Source organism: Podarcis pityusensis (genome assembly GCF_964106645.2).
Source record: "Podarcis pityusensis genome assembly, chromosome: 2".
Lineage (NCBI taxonomy): Eukaryota > Metazoa > Chordata > Lepidosauria > Squamata > Lacertidae > Podarcis > Podarcis pityusensis.
In genome coordinates this window covers 36678619-36698764 of record NC_138029.1, presented here as the reverse complement: position 1 = coordinate 36698764, position 20146 = coordinate 36678619, and the positions used below count along the sequence as shown (strand labels likewise).

General features: G+C 43.2%; 1 long non-coding RNA gene across 1 annotated transcript; it reads right to left on the bottom strand.

The window, feature by feature from the left end:
• Window positions 1-488: 488 nt before the first annotated feature.
• On the bottom strand, window positions 489-19722 carry LOC308470688. The gene is made up of 4 exons (XR_013982557.1): window positions 19577-19722; window positions 5204-5254; window positions 4399-4519; window positions 489-3110 (listed from the first exon to the last, which is right to left on the bottom strand). It is a non-coding gene; the product is annotated as an uncharacterized lncRNA (long non-coding RNA).
• Between the last annotated feature and the right edge of the window lie 424 nt (window positions 19723-20146).

The window sequence follows — 20146 nt, the reverse complement described above, 5'->3', positions numbered from 1 at the left end:
CCGAATCAATTTCGTTTTTCTCATGAAACTGCCTGTGGTTTTGGCTGACGGGAGTGGTGGAAATATAACATTATGGAACTGTTTCTCATTCCCACCCATGAAAGGCCTTCTGGGATGACCACAAATCTTAGCCCAGACAGTAAGTGCTCAGGGTGGGCCAGAAACCCTTAATCACATACTTCTCATCTACAAATCCACCCAATATTAGCTCAGCCTCTGGCTACAGCTGGACAAAATAACGCAGGGCAGAATTCCCAGAGGATCAACTTCCATGGAAATCTCTGAGCAGAGAACTGCCTTTTTCCAAGTCTTGGGATATTTATCTTCTAAAGGAGTGCTGCATGTGGAGGAGACCCAGCACACATGACTGGCTTTTCCTGCTATTCTGCTATTCTGTTGACCAAGCAAGTCAGTCCCACAACCAGATTAATAAATTAATCCACAAAGACAGATACAGATTAAATAAGTTATGATTCAAACAGCACCCCTTTGGTCCATATGAATTTTTAATCGATGTAAAATTCTGGAGCAGTATCAGATGTTTTGCTCCTTTTTTCACGTCTCTTTTTAGTCATTCTTTCAAATGCAGGAGTACAAAAGAAGAAAAAGACACTGATTATACAACATTACAAATACAAGATAATGAAGTAGACAACGGAAAACGCTTATATATGTTAACAAATTGAACTCATTTTCATGATGTCAGTACATGAAGTTAAGATTTATCAAAGCTGCCTATCATTATATACAGGTATTCTTTTTTCTTTGCCATTTTGGCAATTCTCCATGTTCTATTGATAGTGTTGTAAATTTATGCCTGTTATAGGCAATCTCTATTTTAGTTGACAGCTATATTTTTATTACCACTATTGATTAGTTCACATCAGGTTGTAGTTTGATTTTAAAACTAACTCTGCTCAAAAATCCAAACGAAACATTGATCAACAAAGAATTGATCAACAAACTGATTATATAAGGAAGTTTATTCTAAGAAAATGCCTTGGAGCTATCTCACCAGAAGTGGTCAACATAAAGCAGATTTCTTACTATAGCCAAGATTAAACTTGTGCACTTTTACTTAATTTGTATAATGTTTTTTCCATGTTATTAATTTGCATTTTGTGTGTGTGTGTGATATCAATGAGGCAGATAAAAGTGTGAGAGAGCTGCAACCTATGGAGAGGTGGAGAAAAGCCACATAAGAGATGCCACAGGGTACCAGTCTACAAGCTTGAAAAGACCCTGTTGCAGCATGTAAATAAAACTTCTTTGTCCGGCCTTCACAGCTCACCCTTCTACTCCCTCATTTGCATAGCCTTTCCTCAAAGCCTGCAATTGCCTTTCTGGCTCCTTCACCCAATCTATTTCTAATTAGGTGTGCCTTCTGTGTCCTCCTTTTTTTGCTTGTAATCAGCTGCAAAAATGGAAAAGGCCCCAACAGAGTAGCGACTTTGCTCCCCCTTGATGAGAGACATTATTTCCGGACCGAAAAACATCATTAGGAGTATGGAGCAGGGGGTTGTAAAGACTTAATTAAATGCTCCAGGAGGGACAAGGAAATCTGATTAAAAGAACTTTGTAGTCATTACAAACAAACAAAAAATCTAAGCCCAGAGTTGAAGGAGAAGTTGGGAAGCTCACGGAAGGAAACTCAAAGGTAAACTTCTGTCAGTCACTTCTTGAAGTTGCCTTCGATGCTGTTCACAATTTGTACTGTTGCATCAAGGTCAATCTCCCCTAGAAAGCTTACTGTTTAGACAAGAGTACAATACCAAGCTACTCAGCTCATTTCATCCCCATCAAGCATCTCAGGTTCTGGAGCAACCCCAGATGTCTTGCAATATGCCTGCCGGTGGAAACCTCAGCATGGGAGCTGAATGGGTGTTTTTTCTCTTGTTCTTCATGTTGCATTTCCAAATCCAGAATAAGAAATCCGAACTCTCATCTCATTCACTCTTTCTGTAGTGCTGCACAAAATCCTCCTTTGTGGGGAGCAAAGCATAAGGATGATGAAGAGGGTGCACTCCCACTGTTTAAAGCATCCTGCCAGCTACTGCTGTGAGCAACAAACGGCCCCACAATTGCTGCTTTAAATTTTGTTTGGACAGGCTACCTGAAAATATGGAGGGAAATATAGGATGATCCAGGAGTTGACTTTCTGAACTGTATGTCTGTTTTGAAAATTGCAAAGCCAGGTTTACACCTGTTACTGCTGTTTAAATACTTACAGGACTCATACCAATACTTTGAACATGATGAGCAATGCTAATCTCTGTAGGTAATTATCAAGTATCATTCCTATATATAAGGAAGCTGAGTTTCAGAGCCAAACAAGAAAGATATGGAGAACCTAGGTGTAAGACCAAACCATAGTTTACCTTAGCATTTTGTGCCCAAACCAAGAAAGGAGGAAGAGAATTGTCATGTACTGTACAAGGAGAGAGGGAGAGGGGGTACATTGGGATTGTGCAATTTTGAGAATCCATCCGTGCTCATGCATGTAAGACCGAACCATGCTTTAGGCCTAAATTTGGAATAACTTCATTTTGTCAAAAGCATGTGATCATATTGTGGGGTGCAATTGAAAATGCAACCTACACTTCACCCAGTTTGTCAAACCTTTTGTGTGATCAATTAGCTATTACTATTCTGATCCAATAACGAAAGAGTTATTGGAAAAGATACCATTGAAGAAAATGGTATTAACATCTTTGTACACAGCGTGTAGCTCCCTGAATTCAGGGAATGGAGAAACCTTCCTCCGGGTGCCTCTTCTCACTACTTTGAGATAACATCACTCTCAGAGACTTTCATGTGGCTTCTGATACCATGGAGGTGACTTCTTTTACCAGGCTGTGTGCCATATCCTCTCAGCCACCATGTTTTCCAAGGTGACCTCATTTCCTCTTTCCCAAGACTTACTCGAAAAGGTGGCCCACCTTGGTTACAGGGAGTTATTAAAACAGAGCCGGCTGCCTTCAACATTTCTTCCTCCAGCCCACCATTCCAGACTTCTGTAACTTGCTCGACATTAAACATTCCTGTAGGCAAGCTGAGGCTTTGGCATCACCTGCGCTTTTTGACCTGAGCAGGGAGGTGACTGTGTGAACCTGAAAGGCGAAGCAAAATGTGAGGACACGACAAAGGCCTGTGCAGACTGTGACACAGAATCATTTTGAGCAGTACCCTTTCCCTACAGAGCCTGGCCTAGTCAGAGCTTCATCCGGTTTAAGCTACAGTGGTACCTCGGTTTAAGAGCAGTCCTGTTTATGAACTATTAGGTTTACAAACTCTGCAAAACCGGAAGTAGTGTTCCGGTTAGTGAACTTTACCTTGGTCTACGAATGGAAGCCAAACGGTGGAAGGGCACCAGCAGCGGGTGGCCTCATTAGGAAAAGTGTGCCTCAGTTTAAGAATGGCTTTGGTTTAAGAACAGACTTCCAGAACGGATTAAGTTCGTAAACCAAGGTACCACTGTATTAGAATGGGCAGTGGAGGAATAATGGGCTCCAAAAATTTGCTGTGATACTAGCAACCAAATACAGCTGCTACTGCTGCTAATGCTTTGTCAAGTGGTCCAACATGGCTATTTTTTAAAAATACTTGTTGCTTATGTGACCCTAAATGCACAGCAGTGCAATGCTAAACAAGTTAATCCAATTCTGTTCAACGGGACTTACTCCTAAATATGTACAGGACTGCAGCCTAAGTAAAAACAAAATAAGTGATCTCTCACTTTATAAAGATGTAATGGCTAGACTTTTTCTGAATTAGACTAGTATCCGTCCACTGATTTCTAGACTCTCTAGAAGGGCCATTGCTCAGCTGTAGAGCATCTGTTCTGCATGCATATGATTCCTGTTTGAATCCCCGGCTTCTGCAGGTAGAACTGGGAAAGTGGCCTGTGTAAAATGCTGGAGATCTACTGGTAATCAGTGTCAACAACACTGAACTAGATAGCCTGTTGGTCTAACTCAGGATAAGGCAGCATCCTGTGCTCCTATGGTCTTTGAGAACAGAGTGGAATTATTGGGTTAAAGCAGAAATGCATTGCTACTTATTGCTTAAGGATCATTAGGGGACTCAGAGTTCCATGCAGAGTTGGGCAGCAAAAATCAAACCTCAAAAATTGAAAATGCGGACAAAGTTGTTCGGCTTTTTTGTTTGTTAAGCATCACCCCACTTGCCATACATCTGGGAATTCCCAGACATTTTGCCAATTTGGCAAAAATCCGCCAAGATGCCATTCACAAAGCCCAATTTCCAGACGTTTCAGGGGAAACCCAGACATATGGCAGCCCTACTTATCAGTCTGTATTTAATTTCAAGACTCATTGGACTCTGACCCCATTCTGGAGGCCCTCTTCTCCCCTGCCCCTATATCTCCCACGCACTTACCATTGTATTACAAAAAGGCAGTGAATTTTCCATCAGCTGGTGTTGGTACTTATTCTTTCTCTTCCACTCATCTCTGATCAGATTGACTCGCACAGGAACCAGAGATTAATTTCTGGTTTCCCTGAACACAGCAAAAAACAAAACACTGTGTAGCTTACAGTCATTACAGTACATCATCCTCACCTTGTAAGACAAAACCTTCCAGTTGCAATCCTTTAGCTAATTCTGTGTGAGTAATGTACGGCCTTGTATGAACACCTGTCCAAAATGGTGGACACACAGTGGCCAGGGCAGAATGGAGGGCCAAGAAGATTACTGTACTAACCTGGAGCTGGTTCAGCAATAATGATGAGATCAGGCCTGATGCCATCATGTGACAGCAGTGAAACCAGTGGATCTTATCTCCTTCCACTCCCTGCCCTTGGAACAACTTGTTCCAACACCTTCCTCTTGTAGCTGCTAACATGGATCCTGCCAGGGGGCACTTTTGCTCACCTGGACATTTAGTAGACGGAGAGGGAAGTGATGTTCTTTTCTTTATTCTAAGTATTTTTTTTAAGATTTCTTGGTTTACAAAAGTATGTGCAATGTCTCTTTTTTCAAGTTACACCCCCACCCAGTTCAGCCTCCCACAAAGTTGTGTGTATTTTGGATTGCCCCATCCATCTTTAACTAAGACCATGGAACTAAAGAAAGTAGAAATGGCTGCATTAAAACTGATTACAACTATAATCCATCAGGAACTTCAACTGTGCAAATCTCCCCGAAATGAAAGAGAGATTTGCATAAAAGCATCCTTCATTACCTTGGCGGGGGATCTGACCCAACCTCCTGCTTGCTTCCTTCTGTTCCTTCCCTGAAAGATAGAAAGCAAAAGAGCCTCAGTTCACTCAGATACATCTTCCAAGGCAGCAACTAGAAGCAGAAGATCCTTTCTTCAGGTTGGGGACCAGAAGCCGGCTCCCTCGACCAATAAAGCGAGATGAGCGCCACAACCCCAGAGTCGGCCACAACTGGACCTAATGGTCAGGGGTCCTTTAGCTGGCCGCTACTGACCTCCTGAGGCCTCAAATGCTGTTTGCACACAACAAGACTGGTTTGTTTCATGGCAGGAACATGGCCAGTGGTAGCACCAGAATTTTTTTCGAGGCGGGGGTTCAGAAGGGGCAAAGTATATTTCTAGGTAGGTGAGTTGTGACCCACATGTTAAGATCACAGAAAGAAAAATAGCAGTACAGTGGTACCTCGGGTTAAGAACTTAATTCATTCTGGAGGTCTGTTCTTAACCTGAAACTGTTCTTAACCTGAAGCACCACTTTAGCTAATGGGGCCTCCTGCTGCTGCTGTGCCGCCGGAGCACAATTTCTGTTCTCATCCTGAAGCAAAGTTCTTAACCCGAGGTACTATTTCCGGATTAGCGGAGTCTGTAACCTGAAGCGTATGTAACCCGAGGTACCACTGTATATGTTAATAACAGGAGTCCATGAAAGGGGGGGGGGGGAGAGACAAGCTCCACAGTCTGCTGGATTCATAGAGGAACAGATAGCACCAGGACCATCCGCAATGCTGAGAGCAGAGCCGGATGTCCCCTATCACACCAGCATTAATTGAACTCGTTTAAACCAGTCCTTCCTTTGTGCCAGATTGCCTAATAATCCTTTCTTCTCCACAGATGAGCTCTGTTGCTATGCATTAAGGAATCACAAATTACTCGTTATGGGTCCATGACAAATGCATATGGAAATCAATGGGTGGGGGGAATCCTGGAGCAAAGAAATGTTTCCTTTCCTTGAATGGTTTAATATAAAACTGGAAAATCCTATGACAGCTCAAATGTCAGAAGTAATCAAAAACTACCCATTCTCATCATTCTTTTGCTAGGACTTTTCCAGATGATCAGTTGCTGATGAGTTTTTGCTTCCTCTGCTTTATCAACTGTAAGGTTCTTTGACTTTGAAAAAAAGAAGAAGAATTTTTCTACTTTAAATTCCTAGTTGATTCTACACAGAAGGGAAAGTTCTTTACCAAGCCTGTTCAGCAGGCCTAGCCCTGCCATTAGGCATTAGGCAGAATGAGACAAAGTGCCTCAGGTGGCAGGTGCTGGGAGGCTGACAGCAGCAAGGAGGTTTGGAGGAAGAGAGCTGAGTATGCCTTCCTATCACTCCTTAAGCTGGCCTGTTGCGCAGTGGCATGGCAGGATGCTATTCTACAGCCAGACTATTAAATGAATAGTCAATGATGTGCTTGTCCATTAAATGCGCTGAACATTTACTGTGTATTTGCAGCTCCTTGCCCCAAAGTACTTGGCCCTAATCCACATGCTGCTCCCCTCCACCAGCCCCATCCCACTGTTAATGGAGAAATCTGAAGGCTCCCTTGGACAAAAAACAAGGACACCAGCCAGGAATACCAGAGCAAAATAGCAGCCAGTAGGCTTGGTCTTTATTGAAGACTGTCGCGACAGGACTCCCACCTGCCACCAGGTGAAACAAGATGGAAGCCCTGAACAAAAGAAGACCCCAACTTTTATTAGCTACTAATCCCCATGTTACACCCCTAAGACTACATCATAACTACATCATGACTACATCATTGATACATCACAAAAAGGAGGGGTTACGGGAGGAGTTGTGGAGGTAACCTGAGTATCTTGTCACCTGGCTGGTCCCTCCTTTCCCCCTCCCCATGAGTACTTTCCAGAGGACAAAGGGGAGTTTGCAGTATCCTGCCCCCAGAGGGAAGAGCTGATCATTGTCCTTTGTCTCAGTCCATGCTGAATCCACTCCCATATGCAAGTTCTTTGTGGCCTTGATGGTCTTCTCTCTGGGACCATCATGGTTGGCATGCCAACTGGGTAGGGCTCCTGAGTACGTGTTGGTACGCTCAAGGGATTATGGCCACCCTGTATCAAACCTTCCCCCTTTGATAGTCCTTTCTTTATGGAGCAAAATAAAGTGGAACGGTGTAGATCCGATGTACGGTTGATTTTCTATGAATTTATAACAGAAACATTGCGTATGTCATTTGTGAGAGAGAGAGAGAGAGAGTGTGTGTGTGTGTGTGTGTGTGTCGAGTTTGTACAAACTAAATGATTGGGGGGGCGGGTTTCCTGCAACACACTCGTTTTGAGCCACGGACTTGAACTTTCAGCAGGATTGATCCAACACACTGAAGCTCCCATTGGTATGGCCAGAAAACATTGGCTTTGTAACTGGAGAACATTGTGTGGACCACTAAAAGCAAATTCAATGGTAAAAGGAGTATCTTGGCAGCAACATATTACTCACATGTGGGCAAGCCCTACCTCTCCGTTGGCTTCAGTCACATGGAAGACAGAGTACCATCTTGTCCTCTGCCTCAGGCAGCAAAATTACTCCTGCCAGCCCTGTTCTTCCGGCACTTCTATCTGTTTGCAAAAGCTATTTCTCCTTCTCATCAGCCTTTGTTTACAAGGATTAAGGAGACAGACAATCCTGGATTCAAAACCTTAAAACAGGCTACTCTAAAAATTTTTTTGAAAAAACAGCAACAACTAGAATAGGAAGCATACAAGAATGAAGTGCTAAATTAGAGAAATACCTCCAGAACTATTTACTGGCAATTGTGAGATATTTCTCTTTTTTGGCACTTTCCTCTAAAAACCTGGAACAATCATGTGCCACAGTGTGGTGGGGACACTCTGGAGATAAAGTTCTTTTCTTTGCATACTGTAGCAATCTAGACAGTCTCTTTCATAAAACCTAAATCTCTTCCATGATCTCCTTTAAACAAACTCTTACGGAATGCAATATTATATTGCAGGAAACAAGCAAAAGTGCCCATATCATCAGATTTAGCAAACAAAGGACGGCTGCAGTGAGTCTCTTTCTTCGCTGCTTCACTTGTGTAGAACAACCAAGCAGGACTTCATAGGCTTACATGTTCCTAAAGTGCTTTGATCAAGGAATTTCAGACGTCCAAAATGGCACAACATCCACATGGTTTCCCAGTCATCTCTGACCTGGGGCTGCTGTTGGCCAGATATGTAAACTTATACACACACCATGTAAAATTCAGCACCGTGGGAGGGATCTGCTGGTCTTGTTGTACCTTTAAAAAAACTGATACAGCATTAAGACTGCAAAAAGGACAACCACTTTCGCCTTGATATGATATGAACCAATCCAAACTTTTTGAGGATTAAAATATAAAGTCATAGAAACCGGGAAGTGGCAGGGCTTGTGACAAAAGCCAATCCACAAAGCTTAGAACAGGCTGAGGTTTCCATTCCCCATGCTCATTCAGATTAATAATTGCAGGAAGAGTCACTATTGAGTTAAGTCTGGCCAGGAACTTGGAAATTCCCTTACTGCACTTGGGGATACACAAATCAGAATGATCAGCAATTAGCTATGTATTGTAAACAGGATGGGAGAAGGGAGAGCTTTCCGGATTATACACAACCGATAACAAGTAGAAGCTGATTTTCCCTGCTGCCTTCTAAAATTGGAGTTTGAATGTCAAGCTGACCAAATCTTATCTTTGATTCTCAATACTCCCTAACACATTTATTATTATTATTATTATTATTATTATTATTATTATTATTATACTTTTTATTTGAAAGAGATGGTTAACTCCCTTTCACCATCAGTGGAATATTTACACTGGAGGTTTCTCACCTCATTCTGGTATGGTTTGTGAATTGTGAGTTCTCTTAAACTGCTCTTTTAACTGATTTCATTTTATTGAAATGGGATATTGTCATGTTATGTTTCTCTTCTTATGTAAGCCATTTTAGGCAGGCTTTTGCCTCAAAAAGTGGCAGAGAGAGCGAGAGAGAGAGAGAGAGAGAGTATACAAATAAATATAACTTTGCAGACACTGTAAGACTGGAGAAGGAGGGGTACTTTCCAAGAAAGTATTTTTAATAGCATTTGTATGCCGCTTAATTATAAAGAAAACTTCTAAATAGATTTCAAGGTTTGATAGAAGAATCATAGCCCTTGCTAGATGATTCATCCCCACAAACACATTTCCTATGTGGTCAAACAGGTTTTGCAGGGTTTTGGGGGGAAGCCTGCAAAAACCTTCAAAACCTCTTTCCCAGAGTTATAAGTGGGAGTCATTCAGTGTGTAGAACACAGCCAACAATACCTCTGTGATATCACCTTCAACATGCTGAAAAGTCTGTAACCTGACTCCAGCCTACCTTCTAAAAGTGCCCTGGACACAAAGGTATCACTTCTATGGATAGTGATGAGGTATTTGGCTAGTGGGGCAAAACATCTGACTGACATTTTGTCCCTGAACATAATATACAGCTGTTTGTTTCTTTGCCGAGCAAAGTGCACAGAAGATGAGATACTGTGAAGATGAATGAAAGGGGTGGCTAAGGTTTCTTATTTAAAATCAATGATAAATCTAAGGTGTTCCTACCAACTTAAGGCAATAAACTAGAATGCTAACAGATATGCAGACAAACTAGAGGGGTTATTATCTGATTTCAAATAAGAGATTACATTCTGAAAATAGGCTTTTTTAAAATCTGCATGGTGCAAAAGCAGACATTTTATTATTACATTCCACCTACCACAGGATATAGTGCTGAGATTAATGTAGATATTTAGTCTGCCAGCTTGCTTTACTTCAAGAACAGTTATTTATAATAGCAGTTCTGTTCTGTTCTCCTTATACATTCTTAACTGTTCATATAGAAAAGAGATTTGACATTTCAAAGGCAGCATCCTTCCTAGTATCTTCTATAATGGTGGATGCTCACAAATATTTGTTGCTGAGACTCCCTATTGTGATAGGAATTTTGAGGTCTTAGATATATGTTAAATGTTCATAAGTGTACCAACCAAGCACATACATAGATCAGCACAGGAAGACCGACCTGAAACCATTTTGATTCCCAGACTGCGCAAATGTTTTCTCTGCAAGGTCAAAGGAAAATGGAAAAGCCTCCCCATTGTCGGTTCCTTCTCAAATCCTGTCTTAAGCGCACATTTAAGATATGAATAGGGTGTGAGCCTGTGACCTGGCTCAGGAACGAAGTATTTATCATTACAAAAGACTAGCCAGGTTCCCCAGGCAATCCAGTCAAGTGACCATTAAACAGGTAACCTGTCAGACGAGATAAACAACACACTTAGATTTCTGCTGTAGACCGCTTTTTCTGTGATGTAGGTATGATGTATCTGGGGGGTGGTCTTAGGTTACACCCCTTCTGTGATGTATGTATGATGTATGGAGGGGTGGTCTTGAGCTCCAGGGCAGGGAATTTAAAACGTCTATATCAGGGCAGGCACACCTTTGTTCTGGGTTCCTCTACCCTACTCCGTGTGGTGAGTGAGGACCCTTTTGCAACAGATCAATAAAGATCAGGCTTATCAGCTGCTTTGCTTCTCAATATTCTCGGGTTGGCCTCTGTTATTTTCTCCTACCAATAGGGAACCTACATAAGGACTCTATATGGGCTCTTGGATACCCCATAAGGGATAAAGGAGCAGTTTTTTCCTATTGACTCTGAATTGATTTTAGAATGAATTGATTTTAGAATGTATTTCAATTAACTGATTGTGATTTTATGTAAACTGTGTTATTTTTACTGTTGCTAGCCGCTCTGAGCCCAGCTTCGGCTGGGGAGGGCAGGATATAAAAATTGTATTATTATTATATTATGATAATATGTTGATAGTTTGCTCAGCTTAACAGATGCTTGCCAGACTGTATTTGCAAACGGAGGTGTAAGCCCCTACAGTCCAAAGACAACTGGAAAGCTTTTCCCATTTCCTTTCTCCTTGCAGAGAAATATTTGAAGTCAATTTGGGAGAGTCAAAATGGCTTCAGGATTGCTCTCCTGCACTGTTTCAGACACTATACTTATGCATGTGTGTTTGCCTTGTACATTTATGAACATTATTCTATATATGTATAAGACCTTAGGATTCCTATAACACGATTAACAGCCGAAAAGATGAGTCTCATGCCAGGGGTTAAGGACAGTTATTGCCCTCATTGCAACAGTGTCTGCCAATGCAGTGCTTTAATTTTCCTCATTAAGAGTGAATGGCAGTGATTTCTTCCACCAAGGAGAATAAGAAAACAAAGTAGAATCCTGGGTGGCACCAACGGGAAACAGGAAAAACCTGATTGCTGTCCCTAGTAAAGGTAGGTAAAAGGTAAAGGGCCCCTGGATGGTTAAGTCCAGTCAAAGGCGACTATGGGGTTGCGGCGCTCATCTTGCTTTCAGGCCGAGGGAGCCAGCATTTGTCCACAGACAGCTTTCCGGGTCATGCGGCCAGCATGACTAAACTGCTTCTGGTGCAACGGAACACCGTAACGTTAATTAGAGTGCACGGAAACGCCATTTACCTTCCCGCCGCAGCGGTACCTATTTATCTACTTGCACTGGTATGCTTTCAAACTGCTAGGTTGGCAGGAGCTGGGACAGAGCAACGGGAGCTCACCCTGTCGCAGGGATTTGAACCTAGTAATCCTAGTAACCCTAGTAATGAGATGAAGGGGCAACTTTTACCCCTCTCAGCTGCGTCCCTGGTTGCAAACTTCATTCCACAGAACCCCATAGGAGCCGCAGAGAATTTAGCCTGGTCCTTTCTGAATAACTCTCTTTTGCCTTTATTTCTGTTGAAAGAGTGTAGCAGTACCGTGAGAGCAGGCTTTTATAGATATATAGAAGTTATTTTACCTGGCTATCAAACAGCTGTTTTTGAGCCTCTCCTCTAATGTCTGAAGCTCCAGACATTCTCTGTGTGCATTAAAGAAATTTGAGCCCTGATGCCAAGTCCATGAGAAACACCCAAGGCCGACATGATATAAAAAGACCGCAGGATCTGAAGAGGGTCAAATGTACAAGAGAATCTTGATGTCCCCTAATTGCCCTTCCGCTTGTTGAAATGATGCTCATCAGTCTTCCTTTGACTGAAGTGCTACTTGCCGCTTTTCTGTTATGTACCAGCAACAAAAGAAGCTCAGGCATTTATGTTGCAGAGGGATCACTGCTCTATGTTACATCACTCTTCGCTTAATAGGAGATGTGCTTGGCTGCCTGCTCATCTTTCAGAAATATGCCTCTTGACTGTGTGACTGATAGCGGGCTGCGCTTCATACAGATGAAAAACACATTAGTGTGTCGGCAACAGTGAGATGCTATTCCTAGTTCTGCTTCTGAGGCTTGGATACATTGCCTGCACATGTTCTGCCGGCCCATTTTTATGATTGAGCCTGGCAACTCAGATCTAAAATGCTGGCGGAAGTTCATTATTTATTTTCAAGATGTATAACTCCTATTTCCACCACCTGGTTCCCAAAGCGGCATACAAAAAGAAAAACAGGAAATGACCAAGAGAAAATGCACTTCAAAGGGTGGGTGACATTTTTTGCTGCAAACGAAAGTAAATGCCCATTAAATAGCTACTGTTGCCTAATCTCCTAGCAAAACAGATCAGGAGGAAGACTCAATGAACAGATTGCCTGGAAGCAGCCTTGTCTTGGGGGAATCTGCTGGGGACTCACTGCATACTGAACTCCATTTAATTACTTCTTAATATACACACCTATACACGTATAAGCCAGCTTTTAAAATTAGAAAAGAAACTGTTCATAAAAGGGCTTTCTGAATAAAAATATTTCCAACATGCTGGATTTCCCCAAAATGCACTCTCTTTTTGGTCTGGTGGGGGCAGGGGACTGGATTCTAGCCACCCACAGATATATTTGGGCTTCGACCAGGAATTCCTTTAAAGAGAGAGAATGAAAACAGAGATTTCTAGGCTCTGTACAGAAACTGTATTTGGCTTAATCTGCAGCTCCCCAAATCTCTAGGACCAGACCCCACCATGTATATTGAGTTCTTGGGGAGAGAGAATTTTGAAAAAATCAAGAAATAATAATAGATGATAAAAAGGGGGAAAGAAGCAACCAGAAACAATCTGCGATCTCTGATGTGAACACACATCCAACTTGATAAAGTTCCAATGCTAGCTGCTGCTAACACCCATCACAGCTACCCTGCAAACTATTTGTGGAAGCTCACACAAAGAGAGAAGGATGGAAAAGTGCACATAAGGCCTCCTCATGAGCTACAGGCCCATATAGGAACATAGGGAAGCGCCTTACACTGTCAAACCATCAGTCCATGTAGCTCAGTATTGTCTGCATGCTGACTGACGGCAGCTCTTCAGGGTTTCAGCCAGGGCATCTCTCCCAAGCCCTGCCTGAAGATGCCAGGGACTTATCCTGGGACTTTCTGCATGCAAAGCAGATGTTCCACCACCCTTTCCTCTCCACTGAATTCCCTCTTTCTTGGCTTCACCGTACAGCTCTACGCTCCCCTTTCCCAGTACTCCCAAGTAACAACTTATTCAGTGGGCTTTGCTATTTAACTAGCCGCAGCACTGCAAGGAATACTGATACAGTGGTACCTCGGGTTAAGTACTTACGTAATTCGTTCTGGAGGTCCGTTCTTAACCTGAAACTGTTCTTAACTTGAAGCACCACTTTAGCTAATGGGGCCTCCCGCTGCTGCTGCGACACCAGAGCATGATTTCTGTTCTCATCCTGAAGCAAAGTTCTTAACCCAAGGTACTATTTCTGTGTTAGCAGAGTATGTAATCCGAAGCGTATGTAATCTGAAGTGTATGTAACCCGAAGTACCACTGTGACCTCCTGGTTGACCAATTTTGTTGATACACGCAAACTGAAAAACCCCAAGTTAACCTCTCGCTTGTTAATCTGTGAAACACAAATGGCGGCTGCACCTTAATTTCCCTTTGAAGGGAACATGCTATCATCTCATCTATGCAACTGAGCTCAACTATACCCAATTTTGGATGATAATTGGCTGAGGTATTACGGCTCTTTAAATGTCAATTTCACCTACCCACTTTCAGCCAGACTCCAGGCTTGGCTGAAAAATAGATTTGCATGTCCCTGAGCTGAGAGACTCTTGTTTGCAGAGAACAGCTGCACTCTCTGCAGAGGCGCCTTGTAACCAGGGTTGTATTCCGCAATGTCGCAGTGCACCGAAATAACAGAATGTGGCTTTGGTTGTTGTTGTTTTTTAAGTAGGCTGTGCTGGACTTAGGGCCCCTCCAGACTGGTGTTTTGTTGCAGGTATATTCTGCAACATGTTATTGATACATTGCTAGTGCATTACTGGTAGATTTATTCTGCTTTGCTTCATTCTTTGATGCCAGTGCTACCACATATTGCTATCCTGAGGGCTATAGCACAATAAAAGCAGAAAAGAAAAGAAAACAAACCAGAATATTTGTGGTGTATAAAATGTTGTGGGATTTCAGCAGGATGCAACGAGCTATGCACTGATTCGAAGTGGAGAAGAAGAAGAGTTTGGCTTTGATATCCCGCTTTATCACTACCCAAAGGAGTCTCAAAGCGGCTAACATTCTCCTTTCCCCTCCTCCCCCACAACAAACACTCTGTGAGGTGAGTGAGGCTGAGAGACTTCAGAGAAGTGTGACTGGCCCAAGGTCACCCAGCAGCTGCATGTGGAGGAGCAGAGACGCGAACCCGGTTCCCCAGATTACGAGACTACCGCTCTTAACCACTACCCCACACTGGCAATGTGACAAACCATACTGAGAGCAGGATTGCATGTGATGACCCAAACAGCAGCATCGGAACAACTAATCCTGACTGTGTAATAAAGACGATACCTAGAGGCCCTTAGATAATTGTTTCCTTTTAACATGTGTGTTTCAGCCGAGTAATACCCACACAGACCTGAAAGAAGAAGTGGGAAAGAACATCACTCTTCCAACTTCCTCCTTCATCTCTACACACGTTCCAAGGGAGACAAATATAGCCACCCTCGCTGCCTCATGACCAAGGGGGCAGTGTTGTGGGGGCTCAGAGCTTTCATGTGTGCTAAGAGAAAACATCATGAGCACCATTGTGCCCACAGGCACAAATTTAATAAGCCCTGCTCTATTCTAAAAGCCAGATTAAGAACATAGCAAGAACCTATGGCTGGATCATCCTTAAGGCCCACTGAGTCCAGCATCATGTCATCATAGTGGCCAATCTGATGCCTGTGGGAAGCCTGCAAGCGAGTCCAGAAGCACTCTCCCCACTTGTAATGCCCATCAACTGCTTTGCAGAGATGCACACTGCCTCTGCCAGTGGAGGTACAATATAGTCATCTGCCTAGTAGCCGTTGATAGACTTCTCTTCCATGAATTTGTCTAATCCTCTTTCAAAACCTAAGTTGCTGGCCATCTCATCTGGTGGGATCTAATTCCATAGCTCGACTATTTGTTGTGTGAAGCACTTTCTTTTGTCTGTCTTGAATTGTCCATCTTCTTTGGATGGCACCCAAATTCTTGTAATATGAGACAAGGAGAAAAAACCCCTCTATCCCCCTTTTCTGCATCATGCATAAAAGTCCTAAAACATTTTAACCTTTCCTCATAGGGGAATTGCTCCAGCCCCTTGATGATTTTGGTCACACTTTTCTGAACCCTTTTCCCGCTCTACAATATCCTTTCTGAGCTTCAGCAATCAGAACTGTAGTATTCCAAGTGTGGTTTGCGCCACAAATTTATATAATGTCATTATGACATGGATAGTTTCCATTTCAATTCTTTTCCTAATGATCCCTAATATGGAATCAAGCTATTCACTATGACCTCAAGGTCTCAGTGTTGGTTAATCACTGCCGGTTCAGACCCAATTAGGGTATATGTCAAGTAAGTATATTTTGTCCTAATAGATTTTTTTAAAAAAATTATTTCACTATAAACAAAATGGTCAATTATCTTGCATATGTGACCTTACAGAGAGCATGTGGATAACACATTATCCAAAATATTGACATAGACCATTGAGATACAAAGCTTTTGATCAAATGCAAAACTTAAAAGAAAAACAACCCAAAACATCCATGCAGCTGTGATATGGTAGCCTTAACTCCCCAATATCATTTTATAATAAGAAAAGCCACCACCGCTTACTTTCTTTGGGGGAATTGAAAGGCTACCATTTCACCCCAATGTATTGGCGCTGTGGTCTAAACCACAGAGCCTAGGGCTTGCCGATCAGAAGGTCAGCGGTTCGAATCCCTGCGACGGGGTGAGCTCCCCCTGTTTGGTCCCTGCTCCTGTCAACCTAGCAGTTTAAAAGCACGTCAAAGTGCAAGTAGATAAATAGGTACCGCTCCAGCGGGAAGGTAAATGGCGTTTCTGTGTGCTGCTCTGGTTTGCCAGAAGTGGCTTAGTCATGCTGGCCACATGACCCGGAAGCTGTACGCCGGCTCCCTCGGCCAATAAAGGGAGATGACCACTGCAACCCCAGAGTTGACGACGACTGGACTTAACGGTGAGGGGTCGCTTTACCTTTACCTTTATTTCCAGTTTGGAAAGATCCTTTTGGAGCTCTTTGCAATTATTCTGGTTTTATTTATTTATTTATTTGGGGGTGGGTGTTCTGCCTTGAGCAAATTTGATTCTCTCAGTGCTCATCCAGGTGATATATGAACAAGTTGAAAAGCATAGGTCTTTGGGGACACCACTTCCTACATCCTTCCTGTCTGTACAATGTGCAAGGGAGACTTTGGTTGTCAGGTTCTTCAGAGGATGACTGCTGACCTAAGATACCAAAGTTAGAACTACAAGGGAGAATTTTAAGAAAATTACACAGCATTTTGTGCTACTTCTTCCTGCCCATGGGGGGGGGGGGAAGCAGGCGGCTTCCAGAATTTGATGGACTACAACTCCCATCATCCCTGACAATTGGCCATGCTGTCTATGTCTGATGGGAGTTGGAGTCCAAGAACATTTAGTGGGCCACAGCCTCCCCAGCTCCAATCTAGGCTGCATACACACCAGACATTTTAAACACACTTAACAACCCGCCAAAGATCCTTGGGAATCATAGTTTTTTCCTCACAGAGTTGCACTTCCCAGCACACTTAACAAATTACAGTTCCCAGGATTCTTTGGGGATGGGGAAATGTAATTTAAATGTGCTTTTAATGGATCTGTTCTTTTTTCCTGGGAATATTGAAATCTTGTAATGATACATCCCAGCGAACCGAAATAAAATCTACTATAATGAAACATTGCTTCTTTGCCCTGCACTTGGAAACCTCTTAAGATATCGTAAACAAATTCTGCAGGGTGTTTCCTGATATCAAGGAGCAGATTTTCATCTGTGTTTGGAGACAACTGAATGCCAATTTGAATCAAAAAGGTGGAGTGGACCTTTCAAAACAGCACTGCTTTTAGCCAAATTTTGCATGATGGTTCCTGTGTTTGAGGAGCCAGGTTTTGCCTATGTTTGGATGCCATTTTGAATCAAGATGGTGGACCAAACATTTCAAAACTACAGTGTTTTTAACCATCGATTATAAAACTGCTTTGGTTTTTCGGCTTCTTAGAATTCCTGAAATTCCTAAGTGATGCTAGGTACAAGGTTGCTAGGAGGTAAATAAGCTTGAAAAAGAAAAAAAAAAGGATTAATTCAACAATTGGCACATTTCCCTATCCTGTCCCTCCTTTGACTTGCAAAATGATTTACTAATAGCAAACCCAGTTCTCTGAGATCTCATCTTCATGCAGCCAAAATGGCATCTATGCAGAAGAAGGCCATATCAGCAGGCTTGTAGGAATTCCAAGCTTTTGTAAAAAAGAAAGAAAAACTGGAGCAATGTTCCAAAACAGAGGACTGAGCAATGTCAGTGGGCACAAGACACTGATTTGACTGGGGAGGGGGGCAGAGGCGGAGCTAGCTGATCCAGCCCCCGGAGCGGTCACATGCTGTGAACCTGGGGGCGGGGCAATCTGCCCGGGGGGGGTGACGAGCATCCCAGGGGGGCGGGGGAGCGATGTCACCCCCCTCAGGGATGACACCTGGGGAGGTCCACACACCCCTCATCCCCTTCCTCTGCCAGTGGAGGGGGGCGGAAATGGAAAATTGGGAGTGGGCAATAGAACACAGTGGTTGGGATCCTGAAGAGGACACAATATATACTATTCATTACTGTGTGGCATGAAGACCTGAGGCTCAAATTACGTTGGAAAGGCTGATTATATATTTGAAAGTAAATACATACAATTGAAACAAGGCAAAATAAATAAATAAACCCCCATCTCTTACTGAAAAGGCAAGGTCTGCCAGCCGCTGAAGAATCTTGGAAGGTAACTACTTAAAAGTGGAAGCCCATTTTAGGATGTGTTCCTCCGGCCTGACAGAGAACTCTAAGGCCTTGCTATCTTTAGTGGGATCTGGAGGGTTTTACTTGATGTTTTGGCACAGGAGGAAAGGCCTTGCGGAACATTCCATCTTAGGTATGGGGCGATTAAGTGTCTTCATCCATAGAGTACCGCATCCAGCCTTGCTCAAACGGTGCTATTTCTCCTCCAGTCCAATTCACATTATTTATAAGCAAAGAAAAATCGAATCATATTTTTTATTGACCGGTGCAAGGGTGTAAAGATGCTTTGCGGTCAAACTGTTCACCTTAACGTCTCTTCCTAACTTCTTTGTTCCACGTGTTTTTGAAATGAAACGAAAGGCATAACCTACACTCTCATGAAAAGGACCCAAAGGTGGTGGATAATACAGTCCTGAACCAACAGACCAAAGTTTGTTTAGAATGCCCACCAGGAAATTCAAGGTCTTGATCCTATGAATTTAAAGTCGGGGTGTGGTGGGCTGGGGACAAATTTCCACAGGACCCCTGCCACTGAGTCCCCCCAGGGCAGTAGAACCTGGATTCAGTTTCAGATGTGTTACATAACAGCCACACAGATATCCTTTCTGGCGGAATTATTCCCACATCTCACTGACCTTTTACTCATGTGAGTGAGATCCTTCAAATAGGGGCAACATACAATGTGATCCTTCTATGATTGAGGGAAGCTCCACAATAAATAGAATAATTTTAGCTGCAGTGGGGCTTACTCCACCTGGTAAGTGGGGCTAAGACTGCAGCCTCAACAAACAGGATACAGAGGTAAAAAGGAAAGTTTAAATTAAAAACTTGTGAATCAGTCCTCTTTGTAGTCACAGAGCAATTATCAGAGCAAAACAAAAGCACAAGAGAGGCACCTATCGCTACGAGCCAGGCATCCTTCCTACAGACACTCTCCCTGAGATCTGACCATCTACTACCCTAGCTTCTCTACAGTACAAGAAGGAAGGAAGGACATACGGTTCGACTTTGTTGAAGAAGCGCCGGCGCAGCAGAAATGCCAAGGTGCTGATGACCAAGAAGGTGGTGCACATGATTCTTCCCCCATTACCAAACCAGGGGCATCACTATCGCGGGAGCATAAGGGCAGAATAGCTCCACTGCCCTCCGCCTGACTCTGACTCACCAGTGCTGCGGGGTGGAGATTGGCATGCAAAGCCACTGTGGGAGGCCTGCTTTCTACCGGGTCACCTGCAGGCACTCATGACTGCTTTCAGAGAAGATTAGAGGGGGATAAGACGTAATTAATAGGCAAGGCACAAATAAGGACACAAACCTCCAGCCTCTAGGAGAGAAGTGGGCTAGTCAGTCTGTCAGTTGACTGCCCGAGTCTAGGGACTTTTCCTGCTGTTTTTGTGCAAGACGAGGCTATGAAACTGCCTTGTAAGGAATGAGGACATTAGTTCATCTCGCTTGATATTAGCTGCAGCTTTCTAGGGATTTCACCTGTGGAGTTTTCCCTGAAGATGCCAGATATTGAACCCAAGACCTTTCTGCATGCACGGAATGGGATCTGCCACAGGTCCCCCT